General features: G+C 39.6%; 1 protein-coding gene across 6 annotated transcripts in view; it reads right to left on the reverse strand.

Annotated features, from left to right (window-relative positions):
- The window catches only part of LOC110082079 (protocadherin beta-16), a 186,594-nt gene that overhangs the window by 108,656 nt on the left and 56,034 nt on the right, over nucleotides 1-21,904 (reverse strand). The window lies entirely within an intron of this gene.

Raw genomic sequence — 21,904 nt, forward strand, 5'->3', positions numbered from 1 at the left:
AACAGCTCTGCTCAGATCTTGCAAACTAATAGCAGTGACTTCCTTTTTTGAGTCAATTAATCTCCTGTTAAGTTTTCCTTTCTTCCTACTGAGCCCCCCTCACTTTTCCCATAAATTCTACTTTTTTGTTTTTGTAAATTCTGTCTCTTCAATTCTGTGCAAGGCAAACAATATCCTTAGTTTACTAATTTTTGTTTTAGTGAAAATTCAGGCTTAACTTGATTGAGTACCCATTTATCTGTCTATCTGGTGGTCCATGGTATCTGTAAGGTTCTCCTCCAACACTACATTTCAAATAAGTTCAAGGTTTTTTTTATTCTTTCTTCACTGTCTGTCTTTTAAATAGTATGGATGATTTTTGACCTTGGTTTTCAGTGACAATCTTTGCTCACTCTCAGCCCCCATTATTTCAAAATGCAAATTTACGGAGCCTGTAGTTGGGGACATCTTTTGGAAAACATGCATGCAACATGTTAGTAAAGCTTTTGGATCTATGTACTTTTCTTCCTCAGGTTGCCTGCCACAAGGAAAGGAACTGGAACTTAGAGGACAGCTACTGCATCTAATCTGCATTTTGCAAAGTGGATGTGCAACATTAGTTTACCTGAGAGATTAAAAGGTACGTATGCTTCTCTGTTTTGCTCTCATTCACACATTTGCTGCACATTTTATTCAGTCCAAAACAGTCTTTCAAAGTATTTTGGCACAGAGGGACTGCAGCCACATCCTAGCTGTTCTTAGTTCTACCCCTCCCACACACCAACATGGTACAGATCATGTGATAATCTTCTGTATTCTTCTAATACAAGGTAACTCTCCATGAGAGATGTTGCATCTGGAACTTGTGTGTAGGGTATGTATACTTAAACTTTTGTTTTTAAAAACCTGGAAATTCAGAGCTGCTAGATAAAGCCTGCCATATAGAAAAATTCTTCTAGTTATTTATTTATTTATTTATTGGACTTCTATACCGCCCCATAGCGCTACAAGCACTCTCCGGGCGGTTTACAATGTTTTTAATTATACAGGCTACACATTGCCCCCCCAGCAAGCTGGGTACTCATTTTACCGACCTCGGAAGGATGGAAGGCTGAGTCAGCCTTGAGCCGGCTACCTGGGATTTGAACCCCAGGTCGTGAGCACAGTTTTAGCTGCAGTACAGCGTTTTAACCACTGCGCCACGAGGCTCTTATCTAATGTTTCTAATGTTTCAAATCCCTCAAGTGATATTCTTGAAAATATTAAATAAGTTAATTATGGCTTAATTGAAGAGCGGTCAGCTTTTTTCCTGCCAACCTAGCAGTTCGAAAGCATGTAAAAATGTGAGTAGATAAATAGGTACCACCTCGGTGGGAAGGTAATGGCATCCAGTCGGACTGGCCACGTGACCATGGTAATGTTCTATGGACAAATCCTGGCTCTACAGCTTGGAGACTGGGATGAACACCATGCCCTAGAGTCAGACAAGACTAGACTAAAGGTCAAGGGGAGCCTTTACCTTTACCTGCTTTTTTCATCCCTCTTAAATATAAAATAAATGGACTAGTAAGTAGACTTAAAATATATCCAGCAGAGCTGAACAAGCCATGGAGCTTGGTATTAAACACTAACATTTTCACCCATTATATAATGCACCTTAGACTTCCATCTTAATGTGAAGTTAAATAAAAACAAAAACAGAAAGCAAAATTTAATTAGAGAGGTAAGGATGCTCTAGTAGGACACAGAGAAAGCAAAGCTATTGCTAATCTACCAAATCGCCATTCTCCAGACCTACAATGGATAGAAAGTGATGTACCTTCTGTATACAAAAGAACCTTGCCTCAGTCACTGAAGAAAGGCAAGACCTGAGGTAAGACATATCCAGGGAAGAAACAAGGAATGCAATTTTGCAAATAATTAATAAGAAAGAGTCCTGTAATTTTCAAAGTACATAATATCCTGTTATGCTGGGACCTGTGTCTTATAATACGCCAGTGAAGTGATACAGTCCATCAGCATAACTTGTATGGCCCTTTGAATTCCCTTGCAAAAAAAGACTTCTAAACAATTAATCCAATAAAAAACTGAAAAAATAAATATGCTATAACCACAAACATAAAATGATTGAATTATTTCATGACTGTATGGTCTTTCAGAGATTTTATAGTTCTAACATTTATATGCCAATGTATACAGTACTTCTGAGACCAAACACTAATGTGACTTTCAACCACCACAAGTCATCAATTTTGCCCTCATTGCAGCATACAAAACATGCATGACCTCATGATGGCAGAGAAGATTTCACCACCACTAGTACCTACTAGTACCTACTCCCAACATGGTTCCTCTTGTGGAAGATATTGGGGGACTGTGAGGAAATAAGCATATGTTCAGGGAGAAATGAATCAGAAAAGGGCCTTTCTGAAGTGTCACCAAAGGCTTCCACAGTGAAACAGATACATCACAGAGAAGGAAAGAAAAAGTTACTATTTTGGACTGTTTTTGTTCTCACACAAGCCGAGCCAGCAAAGCTAATCCTTACCCTTTTCTGTGAAAAGCTGATGGAAATTTAGATTAGTGTGGTGTTCAAGTGCCCATGTATGTTCATGCTCATGTGGCCCACAAACCCAAGTAAGCTCTTGAAAGCTACTCTCAGGTGCCAAACTATTCCAAGAATACAAACTATTCTTTGTATTTTGCTGATAAAGGACTAATACAAAAGAATTAACATGAAGAAACAAATACCACTTGTGATAGACTTCCCTGGTACACAGAATAATGAAAATGAATTAGTCTCTCACCTGTTCCACTGACTGACTGAATTCCAAATGTTCCTGAAGGTTTTCAGAACCAGAAGAGGTCTTGGGGTTCACAGGAATGATTGGTTCTCCCATAGAAAAAACAGGTATAAATGGCCGGAGGAATCGGAACTCACTGCTTAAGGATCCACCCGTTAAACAAACATCATAGTGATAATTCCTGGAAAGGGATCCACTCTGAGAATCCGAACAGCCTTCTGGAATATCAGGTCGAGTAGGAGGGAAATGGGGAGGTGCAGCCACGAAACATTCCCTGGAACCTTTCTTATAGATTTTGATAACAACAAAAGAAACAACAGATATCAGAAACAGAGCTGAAACTGCAGCCAGGCAGATCACTAAATACACAGTCAAGGTTTCCTCTTCTTCTTCTGGATCTTGTTGCCTGACATCCACCATCTTCATATAAGGATCAGAAAAGCCATCCACTGGAAGGATGTGGAGCGTTGCAGTGCTGGTCTGTGGAGGAACTCCATTGTCTCTGACCAAGATAATAAGTCTCTGTTTGCTTGTGTCTCGCTCATTCAGGGGCCTCCTGGTTTTCACCTCTCCATTCTGAGCTCCTATGCTGAAAAGAGTGGGGTCAGTAGCTTTCAGCAGTTCGTAAGAGAGCCACGAGTTCTGGCCAGAATCTCCATCCACGGCCACCACTTTGGTGACCAAGTAACCAGCCTCTGCTGTCTTGGGAAGCAGCTCATTGCAAGGAGCTGTGCTGTTGTGAAGGGGGTACAGGAAGAAAGGAGCATTGTCATTTTCATCCAGGACGAAGAGTCGGACACTTGCCTCCGAGCTCAGTGGAGGGGTCCCACCGTCCATCGCCCTCACTGTGACTTGGAAGTCTTTGATCTGTTCATAATCCAGAGATCTGAGAGCATACAAATTTCCAGTTTCTGAGTTGACTGAGATGTAAGAACTCAGAAGGACGCCATCAGTCTTCCAAGGCAAAAGCTGGTAGCTCACTTTAGCATTCTTATCTGTGTCCCGATCAACAGCCTGGATTGTGCCAATCAGTAGACCTGGAATATTATTTTCCCTTATCTGCATTTCATATAAAGTGTTTTCAAATACTGGTGGATTGTCATTTACATCTGAGATTTGAATATTAATTATTCTTGTGGAAGTGAGCCTTGGGGAGCCCCTATCCGTGGCAGTGATGGTGACATTATATTCTCTAACCTTCTCTCTGTCCAGAGGACTTTGAATCACAAGCTGATAATAGTCATTCACTGTTGCTTTTAACACAAAGGGCAGATTGATGGCTAATGAACAGACAGTTCTGCCATTGTCTCCAGTATCCTGGTCCCTGATACTGATGAGAGCTACAAGTGTTTCCAGGGTAGAGTCCTCCGGTATAGGACTATTGACGGAAATGATGGTCACTTCTGGGGGATTGTCATTCACATCCTCAACCTCCACCAGGACATTGCAGTGCCCTGAAAGATCTCCTCCATCTGTTGCTTTGATGTTCATTTCATAACTGTTTTCTTTTTCATAATCAATCTGCCCCAAAACTGTTATTTCTCCAGTCCTTTCATTTAAACTGAATAAGTTGTATATATTTTCAGGCACTTGATTAAAAGAATAAGTGATATCTGCATTTGAACCCAAATCTAAATCTCTAGCTTCAACTTTCGAGACCAGAGTACCCTGGAGGCTGTTTTCTTTTAATTTTACTTTATATTCAGCCTGAGAGAACTGAGGAGAATTATCATTGACGTCCAGGACATTAATCTTTATTTGAAGCGTTCCTGTTCTCTGGGGCACCCCTCCATCAATAGCTTTAAGTATCAGTCTAAAGTGTGACTCCTTCTCCCTATCTAGTGGTTTCTCCAGAATGAGATTCACATACTTTCTTCCATCAGGATTGCTTTTTACTCCCAAATGGAAATGGTCATTGGGACTAAGTGTGTAGTTCTGGATGCTATTTTCTCCCAGGTCCTGATCTTTTGCAGATTCCATGGGGAATTGAGAATTAATGGGAACATTCTCAGGGATTTGCAGCTGAAGTTCATCTTTAGAGAATTTGGGAGCATTGTCATTCACATCTTCTATTTTCATTTCAATACTGTAAATTTTTAAGGGACTTTGAAGCACAATTTCAGACAATAGTAAGCAATGCTGACTCTGGCCACATAATACTTCTCGGTCTATTTTTTCATTTATTAAGAGATCCCCAGAGCGAGTATCAAGGTGGAAATATTGCTTATTGCTTTTGCAAACAAGCTGGGCTTTCCGAACAGTCAACTCCCCTAATCCCAGTTGCAAATCCTTCAATACATTAGCCACCAAAGACCCAGTTTTCTTCTCTTCAGGCACAGAATAACGGATGGAGACACAGAATACTCCAGACACAGTGAACAAGAGCAAAAAATACAGACCTTGTATTTTCCTGAAGCAATCTTCCATGGTTCAAAACTGCTGCCTCTCTCTTCAGGTTCTGGTCCAAATGTAAAGCTTCTGACTTTCACCTTATGCCTACTGGTAGAGATTAATTTTAATTTTTTTCAGTTCTCCTTGCTTTGCCACATTGAATGTTTGGTCCACTGTGATGTGCAGAAATTGGCCGTCCTTTTCTTTCAGATAGAAGGAAGCTTCCAGGTTCCTGAAAATTTGCTTACAGACCAAATTTCTTAGTTGCAAGCCATGTGTTTGCCTATGCTACCACCATGTGGCTGAATCGAGAAACTATAGATTTGTGTGTTGAATGGCAGCTCAATGCACAATAAACCTAGGTGGAAAGCTTTACACTCACTGTTTATCAATCCGTAGTGCTCAGCAAATGGCATGAATATTTATGAAAACATGGTGATATGGATGATGATTACTTTGAAACCACATGAGTGGTTTGCCTATATTTATTTAGCTGTTAACTTCTGAGTCTGTTAAGCATGACTGTCCATTCACTCTGGTCGCTTGATATGGAGACAAGTTGCAAAGGTGGCTCAGAACTTTCATTGCTAATATTATAATGACTCTGATGTTTTTATTTAAAAGACTGACTATTGGAATAGCTGTTCATTGTGAAAAGTCCAGTATTCCCAGCTGAAAGTTTGCAGACTGGTTTCAAGAAGCCTATTAGTTTTCTCTTCCTCGTATTTCTTGGGTGACAACTCTCCATCACTCTTTGCCAAAAGTACTTAGGAAAGATGAGAGCAGGCTCATAGAAAGGCTTGGTCCAATCATCAGGCATAAAGAGTTTAAGAAACCATGTTTAGCTTTCATGAGTTATTTATATTTTTTTTCCCTGAACTTTTCTGCCAAGAAGGAAGAAGTCTCCTCGTGGGATTTCCTGTCCCTTTTAAAAAGCCCCTTGTCTTGCTTTCGGTTCTGTGCACTTAAGTAGAATTTATTGATCTACCCGAGATACCAAAATGTCTGAGGTTGACCCCCTTCCTAGAAATGTGCAGATTTGTTTTATAAAGTGTTGCACAAAATTGACAAAGTGCGCAGAGTCACTCTGTGATTGAAATCTGAAAAAAGTATTAAATAAACTGATGAACCAGTTTATAAATAAACCAGCTTAAAATTCAGGGAACGGAAACACTGAGCTGGCTGGCAGACCTTGGGAGTTGAAGTCCAAGGAAAGTGATATTTTTCAGCTCTGATAGAATTTTGTATCAGACTGTCAATGAGATACCAGAACCAGTGAGATGAATGTTCAAAATCATTTCTGGTTCGGATTCAAAAAGCTCAAAAACAAAGGTGCAAAACTATCACTGGCAGTTACATGGACAGAAAGGAATAGAAAAATTCTTCGGATGTTTCAAATACCTCAAGTGAAGTTCTTGGAATGACTAAACAACTTGAAGAAGGATTAAGTGAGGAGTGGCCAGCTACTTTCATCCCTTCTTAAAGACAAAGTAGATGGACTAGGAAGCAAACCTGGAAATATAGCCATGGCGCTTGGTATCCACAATGCAATTTTGACCTTCACTTCAAACTGGACTTAACTGAAAACAGAAATAGAAAGCAACATCTAAGAATTAGAGAGGTAAAGAAGCCACTAAAAGGCTTAGGAGAAAACGAGGTACTGTTGACCTGTTAGAAGAGCTCGCCTCAGACTTGAAACTGAGGGGAGGTGGCATACATATATAGAGCTGCTCAGCCACTTAAAGAAAGGCAAGGCACTGGCTTCAGTAAGATTTACCAAGGAAGAAACAAGGGATACCATTTTGCAAGCAATAAGAAAGAAGAGTCCTGACACTTTCCATGAATATTTGCACTTACGATGCTCCAAAGGAGTAATAAACTCATTGAATATACTAGCATAGTGATGAAATAAGTAATTAAGTACAAATGAGGCCAAATGAACATATTGATCACTAACAACAACAACAACAGCAGAGTCTAAAGGGAGCCTATGAATCAATGAGTGCACCTCTTGTCAAGGAGGCACAATGAGGAATCAAACTCCCAACCTCTGGTTCCTTAGTCAGATACCTAAGCCATTGTGCTATTCAACAGTTTCATTTTTTTATCCCTTCATCACCTTAGCCATTCTGGATCCAGTAAGGATTATTAAGGGAAAACAATCTGACACAAGTGTTTTAGGGGCTGCAAGCTTTCAGTTCTTAATTGTTCAGTTTGGGTTTTATAATTTTGGGATGTAGTAAAAAGAATGGGATATTATATTTACAACCACTGGTGGAAAACCAATGTCAGGCTTTAAAGTAATTGCTTTAGGTGTTCATAGAATAGGGTCTTACATTAAGAGAAAAAATAAATCTGATGTTTATTGTCCAAGAATGGGCTTTTGGAAAAACCTGGCTTTTGTAAATCAAAAGACTCCCATTTTCCACTTGATGGCAGTGAATATTTTTCTATATCTTTGTTGTATTCACATTAGTTTGCTTAGTGTGCTAAAAATAAGCATATGAATTTATATTTTCTTAATGTGCATTACTAGCAAGCACAGAAATAATCTGCTTGGATAGACTTCATGAATGATAATAATGATGTTACTACTGGTAGCTACCAGCCAAGATTAGACAATGTGCACCAGTGGGACGTGGTGGCGGTGGGACGTGGTGGCGCTGCAGGCTAAACTGCAGAAGCCTTTGTGTGCTGCAGGGTCAGAAGACCAGCAGTTGTAAGATCGAATCCACGCGATGGAGTGAGCTCCCATTGCTTGTCCCAGCTCCTGCCAACCTAGCAGTTCAAAAGCATGTAAATGCGAGTAGATAAATAGGTACCATCTCAGTGGGAGGGTAAACAGAGTTCCGGGTCTAAGTCACGCTGGCCACGTGACAATGGAAACTGTCTTCGGACAAACACTGGCTCTACGGCTTGGAAACTGGGATGAGCACCACCCCCTAGAGTCGAACACGACTGAAAAAAATGTCAAGGGGAATCTTTACCTTTACCTTTGCAGATAAATAAAAGCAACATGTCTGATTAACAACAAACAGAGGAGAAATTCACTTAAAGCTACTGCTATCCAAGCACCTTTATGTCAACAATAATATTACATTGACAGATAAGAGCTAGAATTTTAAGTGGAAAAGCACAGAAGGGGAGAGAGGTAAGAAGAAATAGGTATTATGGCCTACAATTCATTATTTTTATGTTGACATAATCCTATAGGTAAGAGTATTTTAGAATTTCTGGTACATGTCAATGCAATAATTGCCTAAGGCTATGAAATATATTTTATAGATTTCAAAATATGGCTGAAATATTATTTTCTGAATGCAATTGTTTACGATTATACTTTTTAACCTTTTTGAAAGTATAGTCTTCTTGTATGAGAAATATAGATTCAATACAGATTTTTTTAAAAGCATATACAATAGCATCAGTTTGCCAGAGTCACTTTTCTTCTCAAAGATAGAATAAAAAGACAAGATGTCTGAGGAAAGAACTGCTTCACCATGAGTGATATGTATCTTATTCTTCTGCCAGAAAAGTAGGAAGCATTTATGCAAAAATAACCTGATAAATTCTTATATTTTAAAAAGCTAAGGTCTATCTGAGTTCCATACAATCAACCAAACTCTTCTCTACAGAGAAGAATGTCTGCCATGGAAGAATGGGCTTTCCTTCTGATCCCACAGAGTTGCCGGGTACACAAGCTGTGTGGGAGAGCTGATAATGGGATAGTGTTGAGATTTTAATCTCATATTCAGATCCTCTAAATCCAGATGTGTATTCATTGCAAAGTTAATTACTTCCTCTCTCCCTTGGGATACCAATAAATATTCCAGAGGAGAATATATTTTCAAACTGTGAACTTCTTTAAGGAAAAAGCCACAATCTTTACACAATCTGAAGAGAAACTAGAGAAAATGCCATAATCCTGGGTCATGATTTCAACATAACAGCCAATGATACTGACAGGAGTTGAATAAATATGGTTCCTCCTCTGCAAAATATGATTTACTAAAAAACTGGAGAGAACTACATCAAAGTGAATGAAATTATACCTATGATCTGAACATACATTATATTTTCATATTTGATTTCTCCAAACAAGAGTTAACAGATTCACTCATCATGTTTATCCCTCTACAGTGGGGTCTCTACTTAAGAACTTAATCCGTATTGGAAGGTGGTTCTCAAGTTGAAAAGTTCTTATGTTGAATCTGCATTTCCCATAGGAATGCATTGAAAACCATTTAATCCGTATCTGCTCTTTTCCGTCCATAGAAACTAGTGTAAATGCCTTCTTGCCAATTTCTAACAGTCTTCTCTAGTCAGCTCCATCTCCCTGAACGCTCCCATTAGTGTTCTTAACTAGACAAAACAGTGGACATGACAAAACAATCTATATCTCCATTTTTTATTAGTATGCCAGATGTGAACTTTAGCTAATATAGGATGTACTCAGAGTCACTTTATGTGAAAAATGCATCAAAGGGCATAATTATTTTTTTTAAAAAAAAGAAATATATGGAGACTACCAAAAACATATTGCTAGCAGAAGTTCTTCATGTCAGAAGCATCACAGTACAATTAATAAATGTCAGATAGTCTTTGCCCACTAATGGGCAACATCAAGAGTATTTGGAGCAGACAAAATCAAATCTTCCACAGTATTTCTTGAGGAGCATCGTTGTGAACAATGGTGTAGTTGTGAAGTTGCCAGTCCTTCTCTGCACTGGCAAAGGATACTGCTGGTACAAAACTTCCATTTTCTTAGGTTCACTTTGGTTCTGCTTACTCCAGTCCATAACTGATTAAGCAACTACTGAGCAATCCAGTTCTCGGTGTGATCAGGAGCTTTCCAGGGGTTCCATCCATTTTAACAGATGGATAGTTCTTTCTCTCCACGTTATGATTCTAGCATTCTCTTGTTTTCCTTCAAAATTCATAGACACCCTGAAAACCTTTCCTTGATTTTAGTGTGGAAGGGCCAGGATGGTAGTTGAAAAGTGGATTCATATTTGATGTAAAAGCTTTGAGTCCTTACTCTTAGCTACTATCTCGCTCCATATGTAACTGGGAGCAATGGCTACTGACTACCAGCAGGTCTTCACTCACCTAGTAATGATTCTACAGCTTTCATTGGGTGCCATCTCATGGGCTGAACTAAATCACATCAGGCTGGAATGTTTGCCTGCAGAGTAATGTAAAGCCACAGCTATAGTTCTAGTGTTTGTGCTTGTCTGCATTAGCTTCTGCATTAGTATGCATTTGTTCCCGTTGATTTTATGAAACTTTTCTAATTCTTTAATTTCATCTAATACATCCAGAAGCACCAAAGTGAGATTATTAAGAGTTTGGAAATGAAAGTTCTAAATTATGTGCAAAACCTAATTATAAAAAAGGGATCTCAAAAATAAATCAAATCATCTAAGAGAGAATTTTTTAAATATTCATGAAATAATATTTCTAAAAAGTTCTTAATAGATCCCCTTTATTCTTCTGAAAACCCAACTGTAAATAATATCTTGTCTCTTTTGGATTAAGTGCTATTACATAAATTCATCTGAGAAATTTCTTTGACAAAAAATGAGTAAAGTCTTCATAAAGCAATTAAAAATTAAAATTAAATTAAATTAATTCCTTGGTTCAGATGGTCTAAATCATAATTTCTACAAAGATTTTAGGCCCAAATTACGCTCTGTTTTATTTTAATTGTACTATAGGAAAATAATAAAATTTATTAATTCTTGGCAAATTGTTACCAATTTTGTGTGTTTGTGTGTTTGTGTTTGTGTGTGTGTGTGTGCGTGTGTGTGTGCATAAGTACTCTGTCTCTCTCTCATATATTTGAATATATAAGTATTCAAATAATCGTATAATCATCATTAACCAGTATGGCAAAATCTTTACAAGTATACTAGGCAATAGATTATATAAATTAATTGCCGACTTAAAAAAAAGCAGGTTATTATACAACAGTCATGTTTCTAACACCTTAAGAAAATATTTCATTTTCATTCACTTAAGCACTAAATCTTCCCCTTCCCTCATGCCATAGATTACTTTGACACAACAAAAGCTTTTGACTGTTTAGAGTGGCTCTACTTGTTTGAAATATGGATGTGGAGGAACTTGGTGGATTTTTTTAAAAACCAATTCTTCCCACTTTATTTTCCAGGCAGCAAATTAAAACAAATGACATAGAATCCTCCCTCACTGACATTCCAAGGGGCACTAAACAGGACTATCTGCTTTCCCCTTCACTTTTTGTTTCTGTTATAGAACCATTAGCAGTAGAGATGGGGGTATTCGAATACCCCCACACAGCTGGATGTAATGCGGGTCTGGAACCCTGGGGCCAGACCACCCACTCACGTATCTGCTGCCACCATCAGCTCCACTCTCCCTTCCAATCACTCTGGAGCTGCCAGATGGCTATCCACTCATCAGCCTGGCATGGAGATTAATCTTACCTCCTTCTGTCAGCAGTGGATAGTCGACTGGCAGCTCCGGAGTGATTGGAAGGGAGAGTGGAGCCACTGGCAGTGGCAGACATGTGAATGGGGGGTATTCATATTCATATACAAATATGAATACCCCAACTTCTAATTAGTAGATATAAATCTATTTGGCTAACATTGATTCATTTGCCATGGCAATCAGTTTATTTCCTCCTCTCAGGAGGGTTGGTCTAAAATGTACCAATCATGTACATTCCATGCCTTATCATTTCAGCACATGTGAACATTGCTGTCAATTTGTTTCCTTTGTGAAGGAAAGGAAAGGAAACCCTTTTGTGAGGTTTGGGGTGCTGTGGCTACTACATGGCCACAGTGCTTGTATCTTTTTTTAAGGGGGATATCGGTAATTCACTAGTAGCGGGCAATGCTACCACTATGAAAAGAACATGAATGCATTCTCAGATAGAGACAGCCTTCCTTGCCACTGTGGGTGAAAGAGGGCTTGAGCCAAGAAGGACATTTTCTGTTTTGAAATGTAAAGAAAGGGGTGTAGCATTAACATATCTTCTCTCACACACTTTTAACTCTGCTCTTCACAATACTCTGCAAAAAATACTTTGCAATGCTCTGCAAACCCACTTCCTCCTCCTGAAGCTGTGAAAAAAAGGGGGGGGGGAATGAAAGCCAAGAACTGAAATGGAGAGATAGGCAGGGAAATAAGGAAAAGAGAATGAGTGAGTAAAGGAGGGAAAGGGAAAGAGGAGGAGAAGAGAAGACACAGAGTGCTCTATTGATATATCACCTTTAATTTTTTTTTTAAAGGACAAGGGGGGGGCTGATTGCCTCAAGAAACAGTAGAGAAAATGAATCAATTCAAAATTAAAGAGCAGTGTAGTCTGCTATAACAGTTCAAATAGAAATATGACAATGCAGTTCAAAACAATGCTTCCTCTCAATCTGTTTTAATATGACTTTTTTGAACTGTACATCAGGCTCCTGAATAGAATTGAATTATTTGGCATTGGCACACACATTGTCTTGATGACTCTGGGGTGCAACTTTTACCAGGTGATACATATCAGAGTATACTCTTACTGATATTTGGGACCTTTTTGGAGCCCTTGGGCTTGTCCAGACAGGTACACAGATCACTGTTGGTACAGTTTGATGTGGAATCATGGCACCCACACACATTTCTACTTTGATTGATCCATCTTGTGCTTTTTAAGAGCTGTCCTGCTCCTTTCTGGCACTCAAGCAGCTTCTGAGTTTTTTGTTTGTTTGTTTTTGTTTTTTTGTACAATTCAGCACAGTCATATCCCATTGTGTAGCCCATGCAGATGGCTAATTTACACCTGGAACAGGGCTCTGGAAGGCATTAGTTGAGGAGAAAACCCTGTGACATATTTAGTAGGTTGTGACATTAGAAGGTAGGACAGAGAAACCCTCTCCTCTAGTTTCATGTTTGTTTAAAAAAATTTATAACAGATGCAGTGAAATCCTAATACCATGCTAGGTTGATGCGTTCTACTTTTCTTTCTTTCTTTCTTGTTTATTTCCAGGTAAGAGGAAATGAATCGGGATAACAGGGAATATGTATCATGCCATTACTTATCACATATTATCTGTACTTACACATATCATTACATTAAGAACATTTGTATCTGTTAGTTGCTTATATAGTTCCAACTAGAATTATTTGACTATTTTGTATTAAAGTTGTTGCATTAGGCTTTCAGGTTATAGAACAAATCCTGTTATATATAGTGTCCCATTTTTCATTTGCTTCTTGGATTGAATTGTCTTTTAAAGCTTCTGTTAATATATCCATCTCTGCCACTTCCATAACCTTTTCCGTAAATTCTTCCCAGTTTGGTATTTCAGTTTTCTTCTATTTTGATGTGCTTTACTTACTTTATTTAACAACAACAGCAACAAAGAACGTTACCGTAGTCAGCTGAATGACAGCTGTGGGAGACGAGAGGGAAGGAGGCCATTTGATTCCATGGGCTCTGCCCCTGAAAGCACAGCCCCAGCAGAGCACTAACTGAGAAAGGTGAGAAAAGGGGTAATCTCCCTTCCTTCTCCCCAACCTTCACCCCAACATTTTCCTTTCCTATATTAGTATTCTATATTATATTGATTATACCCATGCTGTTTAATCTATAGGGATACAAGGAGTAGGACACACTAAGATAGGAAGCTCAGTGTTACCAGTATATATGGACATAAATTAATATATATTCAAAGTAAGAGTTGCCTCAAATTTACATTTAAATGAAAGCAGCAGAAACATGTAAATACCCTAGCTACATGTTTAAATGTTGGATACTTGTATTCAGCTCCAGTCATGTACATTGGCATTTACATGCATCGATATAAAATCCAAACTTCATTACTTTAATGAATGACACATTTATTAATACATTATCTGTGATTAGCACTCAAATTGCTCAGCCACTTTTAGTCTTAAAAGGGCTGGATATAGAGGCCTAAAAGAACAGATTAAAAAGCAAGGGCTGCACCACACCCATTAGTAGGCTTCAGTGAAAGGGCTTGAACAGAGATGATGGGTGGAAGAATAGAAACTCAATAGAAATAAGGTATGCAGATTTAAAAGGGTTAATGAAAGTAGCAGTAGATGAGGGGGAAATCCTCAGATGGAAAAAAAGAGGGGAGATCTGTTACAAAGGAAAAAATGAGGAAAAGACAGGAGGATAGCAAACACATAATGAAAGAGGAATGTAAGGAAAACATAGGGAGAAGAATAGAAAAATATAGAATATACTGTCTTAAAATTGCAGCTATTTTGAACTACTGTCCATTTAATCATGAATGAGCAATCAAATTATGTAATGTAGGAAAGAGAGATTTACTACTTCACTAAAATATTAAAAATGCTATAACTTCTTTACTTTTCCTTTAGTATTGAATGCTTTCAAGTTATGATTCTCTCACCTTGTCTGTGGAATTACTATTCTCCAAACAGTCTTGAGGGTCTTGGGAACCAGAAGAAGTCTTGGGATTCACAAGAATGTTTGGATCTCCCACAGAAAAAACAGGAATGAGAGGCCGGAGGAATCGGAACTCACTGCTTAAGGATCCACCCGTTAAGCAAACATCATAGCGATAATTCCTGGAAAGGGACTCACTCTGAGAATCAGAACAAGTCTCAGGAATATCAGGTCTGGCAGGAGGGAAGTGGGGAGGTGCAGCCATGAAACATTCCTTGGCACCTTTCTTATAGATTTTGATAACAACAAAAGAAACAACAGATATCAGAAACAGAGCTGAGACTGCAGCCAGGCAGATCACTAAATACGTGGTCAAGGTTTCCTCCTCTCCTTCTGGATCTTGTTGTCTGACATCCACCATCTTCATATAAGGATCAGAAAAGCCATCCACTGGAAGGATGTTGAGCGTTGCGGTGCTGGTCTGTGGAGGGACCCCATTGTCTCTGACCAGGATGATAAGCCTCTGTTTGCTTGTCTCTCGCTCATTAATGGGTCTCCTGGTTTTCACCTCTCCATTCTGGGCTCCAATGATGAAAAGAGTGGGGTCGGTGGCTTTCAGCAGTTCATAGGAGAGCCAGGAGTTCTGGCCAGAATCCCCATCCACGGCCACCACTTTGGTCACCAGGTAACCAGCCTCTGCTGTCTTGGGAAGCAGTTCATTGCAAGGGGATGTGCTATTTTGAAGGGGGTACAAGAAAAAGGGTGCATTGTCATTTTCATCCAGGATGGAGACTTGGACAATTACTTCTGAGCTCAGTGGAGGAGTCCCACCATCTGTCGCCTTCACTGTGACTTGGAAGTCTTTGATCTGCTCATAGTCCAGAGATCGGAGGACATACACATTTCCAGTTTCTGAGTTGACTGAGATGTAAGAGGCCACAAGGCCACCCCCAAGCTTCCCAGGTAAAAGCTGGTAGCTCACTTTGGCATTTTTATCTGTGTCCTGATCAACAGCATGGATTGAGCCAATAAGCAGTCCAGGAATATTATTTTCTTGTAGCTGCATTTCATATAAAGACTTTTTAAATACTGGAGGATTGTCATTAACATCTGAGATCTGCACACTCAGGATTCTTGTGGACGTGAGTCTGGGGGAGCCCCTGTCCATGGCCATGATGGTGATATTATACTCTGAGACTTTCTCTCTGTCCAGGGGACTTTGGATCACAAGCTGGTAAAAATTATCTGTGGTACTCTTTAAAACAAAGGGCAAGTTCATGTCTACAGAGCAGACCGTTCTTCCATTGTCACCTGAGTCTCTGTCAATGACACTGAAGAGGACAACCAGCGTCTCCAGGGGAGAATCCTCAGGCAAAGGACTGTTGACGGAAATGACAGACACTTCTGGGGGATTGTCATTCACATCCTCCACCTCCACCAGAACCTTACAATGCCCAGAAAGTCCTCCTCCATCAGTTGCTTTTATACTCATGTCATAATTCTTTTCTTTTTCATAATCAATCTGTCCCACAATAGTGATTTCCCCGCTAACTTGATGTAAGGAAAACAAATTGTGTATTTTTTCAGGTACTCGATGGAAGCTGTAGGTGACTTGTGCATTTGAACCAACATCTAAATCTAAAGCTTCAACTTTGAAGAGCAGAGTATCTTGGGGGCTGTTTTCTTTTATCTTTACTTTATATTCAGATTGAGTGAACTGAGGAAAGTTATCATTATTGTCCAGAATAATAATGTTTATTTGAAGTGTGCCCGTTCTCTCTGGCATTCCTCCATCAACAGCTGTAAGTGTCAGCTTAATATGCGGCTCCTTCTCCCTGTCCAGTGGTTTCACCAGAATAAGATCAACTAATATACCTCCATCTGTATTTCTCTCCACACCCAGATGGAAATGTTCACTGGGACTGAGTGTGTAGTTTTGAATGCTGTTTTTGCCCAGGTCCTCATCTTGTGCAGATTCTAAGGGGAATCGTGTATTTATGGGGCCATTCTCAGGGATTTCAAGCTCAAATTCATGTTTAGGGAATTTTGGAGCATTGTCATTCACATCTTCTATCCTTACTTCAATACTGTAGATTTTTAAGGGCTTTTGGAGCACTATTTGAGAGAGAAGTAAGCAAGGTTCAATCTGGGTACACAAAGCTTCTCTATCTATTTTGTCATTTATCAATAGGTTCCCAGAGCTAGTATCAAGGTGGAAATATTCCTTTTCATTTTTGGAAACCAGCTGGGCTCTGCGAGTAGAAAGCTCTCCAACCACCAGTTTCAAATCCTTCAGCACATTAGCCACCAAAGACCCGATTTTCTTTTCTTCAGGCACAGAATAACGGATGGAGACACAGAATACCCCAGAAACAGAGAGAAAGAGGAAAAGATACAGACCTTGTAAATTCCTGCAGCAGCCTTCCATGTTCTTCCTCTTCAATTTCTGGCTTAAATATAAAGCTTCCTTTTGTCACCCTGTCACCCTCTCTAGTGATGGAGGTGATGTTTCTGTTTTTCAGTACTGATCCATTTATTTTACTCAATGCCTCTATCACAAAGAAAAATTGGCTGTCTTTGAGAAAACTCCTCGGCTGAGTGGTTCCTACGAACATCCTCACAAGCCAAAAATGCTGAGGTTTTTTCCTGATGTTTTATCCTGTACTGCCACTGTGTGGCTGTTTGAGGAAATGACCACAATAATTTTGTATTCTTATTGAATGATAATTCAGCACTCAGTACACATAGCAAGAATGGGTGAAATTTTCTGTTTATCCATCCATAGTAGATTATTTTATTTGTAGAAATTGCTGTGCTGATGGTAGCAGTGTTTGTGGAAACATGAACATACTGGAGAAGGTGAGGTGCACTTATGTTTGTTTTGACTCTTCATTTTCCAGCCCTTTTAAGCATGGCATCCAGGTGTAAAATATGCAGTGATCGGAGGCGGAAGTGGGAACTTGTGTCACAGTGGGTACGGTCATTTTGACGCTGAAGCTTTGGTAAAGAAGATGTGTTTTAAATATGAAAGTTTGCGGGAAAGGCATATCTTAGAAACTCTCTCCCAGTGGAAAGCTTTTTGGTTGCCCCAAACAACTTATTGCCTTCCACACCCTTGCACCTTTGGCTAACACCACTTCCACCCCCTCCTGGCAAATACCATTTGGAAAGAGGAGGACAGTCAGATTCACAGACACAGCTCAGAACCAACCATTATTCCCCGTGAGGCTGTCATTCAGGCACAGGAGTTTGACTGTCCCGAAAGTGTAGGAAATATTGGATGTACTATTATTCTGTCCTTAGTGCTGAGAAGGGAAGGGAATTTAAATGACGATTTCTGCCTCAGCTGGCAGAATTTCTTGGTCTGGGGCATGTCGTACCTTTACTTGGGAAGCTGAGGTGTGATTTGCTGTTCCCTGTTGTGCTGTAACGTTTCTTAGGCTAGCCTTGTTAATAGAAATGTGTGAAGTGATCATGTAAAGTACTACATAAGATCTACCAGATACCACTAGATGTCCCAGAAGTACATTGAAATCTCATTTCTCTGACCATTTGAAGTAGCAATTTGTGTCGGTGATGATGAACATGGTCAGTGAACTTGCTCTTGGATGGGAAACTTGGCACATTGAGATAGCTAGAAAAATCTGAAAAGGGCAATGAGATGGAGAAAGCTCCCATTCTGACAACTCCTAGCACATGCAAGCCATGATAACAGCCACTAGGTATGTTAGCTGGAGTATTCTGGGTGTTGTAGTCTCAAATCATAATATTTCCATCTCTGGATGTGCGTCTTTTTCTCTCTCCTGGGAAATGGGTGTTAGTCTTGCTCCTCAAAAGGTTTGTGTTATGCTTACCTTTTCAAGAAGGTCGAAATGCTCTAATTTAAATGAAATAAAAAACGTTATTGTCTTAGGACATTATTATCTCACAAAAAGGCAAAGGTAATCTTGGAATAGGAGAGGGAGTCACTGGATTAAAGTCTGAGGAAGTCATTGATAATCTGTAAAATCTCACACGGGCATGAATGTGTTGATATGAAAGGTGCCACAGTTTTGTGAGTTTTTTTTGTTCTTTTTTTCCATACATGCTGAAACAGACTAACATGGCTACTCTTGAGGACCAGGAGAAACCATTGGCTCATGTCCATGCTTCAAGATTTGTTTCTGGTAGCAAAGATTCGGCTTCTGTGACAAAAGTGGAAATTCACATTTTCATAGAGAGTATTAATATTTGTAAGAATATTCTTACTGTGTCTATGTCCACAGTAGAGATGGGGTAAGGAGAACAAACCTATCAATTCTAAAGGAAATCAACCCTGAGTGCTCACTAGAAGGACAGATCCTGAAGCTGAGGCTCCAGTACTTTGGCCATCTCATGAGAAAAGAAGACTGCCTGAAAAAGACCTTGATGTTGGGAAAGTGTGATGGCAAGAGGAGAAGGGGACGACAGAGGATGAGATGGATGGATAGTGTCTGCGAAGCAACCAACATGAATTTGACCCAACTCCGGGAGGCAGTGGAAGATAGGAGGGCCTGGCGTGCTCTGGTCCATGGGGTCACGCACAGTAGGACATGACTAAACGACGACGATGAATATCCCCACACAGGTGGAAATAACAAGGGTCCGGTCCCCTGGGGCTGTCCACTCATGATTTCACGCTAACACGAGCTCATCGAACCTTCCTATCGCATCATTGTCAGCAATCAATTACCCAGTCATGGCAGGAGGCAGGATGACAAGCCTCTCTGCAAGGTCAGAGAGTGGCTAATCCATTGTGGCGAACAGCATGATAGGAAGCCTCCGCGTAGCCGGTGGCAGCAGATAAACAGAAATCGTTATTTCCACCTGTGCAAGGATATTTGTATTCATATACAAATACAAATACCCCCATCTCTTTTCCACAGGTATTCACACATGCATGCACACGCGAGCACATATAAAATGTTGAAGAAGAAATGGAATGAAAATAATTTTAACTTTTTGAACTAGATTCTACCTTCATATGTTCAGTTCTTCACTCTAGAAGCTCAATGAGATATTCAAATATTCAACTATTGCTAGTTTCAAGTACAGTAGATTGAATGTTTCAATGGGCTTTACAGGGCTGTTAACGTATCAAAAACTCAGCAAGACACATTCAGTGACCTCAGAGGGACTCCTTCTTCTAGACAGCGATCATTAACTTAGTATTATTATTGTTGTTTCTTAAAATTCAAGGTCAATGACGTATTCCAGATAACGTGTTATTATATCAGAAATCTTGTTAAGTGTTTCAGAAACGTGATACTTGCAGACCTTTGCATCTGAGAAATCAGACATGAACAATAAACCTGAATTTGCATCCAGAAGAGCTGGAATACATAAAGATTAAACTTAAGTTGTAGGCAAATTCTTAAGTCAGAAAAATATATTTCCATTGTAAGCTTTTAGCTATAAAAGTTACAGGCAAGAACATAAATCATATTTCAACCCAAAAATGAAGCTTACAGCCTTAAGAAAGGAATAATAAAAAAGCATAGACTATGTCCCTTAAAATATCAAAGTTCTTAGAAGTAAAAAAAGGATTACTTTATCCATATGCATAGATGGGGAATAGTATTAAACAGTTATACCTGTTCTATATACTTGTTCAGTAGAGATTTTTCTGGACAATCAGTATATTTTGCATTGGCAAAAAATTAAAAAGGATATACAAAAGAAGATAAAAAAATTGTTCAAGGTGCAAAATATTTATCTGGTTCATACAGGAATTAAACCTTTCAGAATTAATTTCTCATCAGCACAACCAGAGAAAAAGTTTCAACTCTCTACAAGGATACTTTTATATTTCTGTTATGCTATTGAACAGAGGTAGGGAATAGGTTTATACTGCATGGAATTTTATTGCAATGAACTGCAAAACGCATGCAAGAGGACAAACCTCACAATGTCACTTCAACTCAAATTCAGCACTCCACAAACTTGTTATGCACAATTCTACTTCTTTTTTAAAATGGGAAGATGCCTGGGTATCAATATTTTTCCAAGCAGACAGAACAATTGGAGAATCAAAGCAAGCTGATCTACAAAATAGAGGGGGTGTGAAAAGCTTCTGCTATGACAATTAAGTGCTTTCAGCATTTAATGAACTCCTCCTTCTGATTAGATGTTCCCATCCTAGCCCTCTGGCACTGCACCTCCCTGCCATCTTGCTTTCAGCTGGGCTTCCTTGTGCCTGGTTTCTCGTTCATTTGCCACTCTCTGTCTTGGTCTCTCCCTCCTGACTTCTAGATCTTTAACCACATTACTGCTTATTTGCCAACTTCACTTAAATATAACTCCCAGTCTTATCGGTGCTGTATATTTTTGCTAAGTTTCTGATTCATACAATAACTAGGTATCCTTTTTCCAGTTCCACGGTTTGACCTCTTGAATTCCAAAGCTGGAAAAAGCATCAATGAGTCCAATATCCAACAAAAAATTAACCCTTTTATAACCAAGGGCCAATATAAAATGACAGGGCATTTTCTTTCCTTCAAGGTAGAGATGGGCACGAATTAAGTCACGCCACTTTGTACGAAGTTCTCCACATGGCACCTGTGGTGGCTGGTTTCTGGTGTTGCACATTCCCTTGCCCCAACCCCCCAGCTATGTGTTCCCTTACTCCACCCTCTGGCCAGCTGGGCCACTCACAATATGTTGCATGCCGCCAGGGTTCTCCTTGGTAGTGCTCCAGTCTGGGCAGGAGCTCAGTTTGCCCTTCCCTGCCTCTCCCAAAAGCTGACCACACAATGGCTGCACAGGGAGAATCCCCATCCCGCCTTCTTGTCTGAGTGGTCGGCAGCCAGAGGAGATGGGGAAGGGTAGCCTGAACTCCTGCCTGGACTGGAGCACTGCTGGAGAATGAGGAGCTTGCTGGCGCATGACAGACGGTGAGTGGGCCAGAATGCTGGGGTACATGGGGAGGGACTTTGTAGAAAGGGACATGACTTAATTCATGCCTAAAGTAGAGATAGGCATGAATTAAGTCATGTCCCTTTCTACAAAGTCCCTCAAGAAGACTTCAAGAAGCATTTGGGTTCCTCAGTTTATTGTTATTCCATGTTAAGAGAGCTGTTTCACCAAAAAGGGAAGTGATTCTTACCCTTAAGAATTTTCTAATTTTGCCCCCACCCCAAGATACAGAGAAGCCACTGGCAATGGTGCGGCTAAAAAATATTGTAAATAAAATAAATAAATAAATAATACCTATTGGTTATTGTCCAAATACTGCTTTACTATTGTGATAGATAAGACGCATGGGTTCAAAGGATAAACACCTTGACAACGTGCTTGCCTGAAA

The sequence above is a fragment of the Pogona vitticeps genome, chromosome 4 (assembly GCF_051106095.1).
Source record: "Pogona vitticeps strain Pit_001003342236 chromosome 4, PviZW2.1, whole genome shotgun sequence".
Classification (NCBI taxonomy): Eukaryota; Metazoa; Chordata; class Lepidosauria; order Squamata; family Agamidae; genus Pogona; species Pogona vitticeps.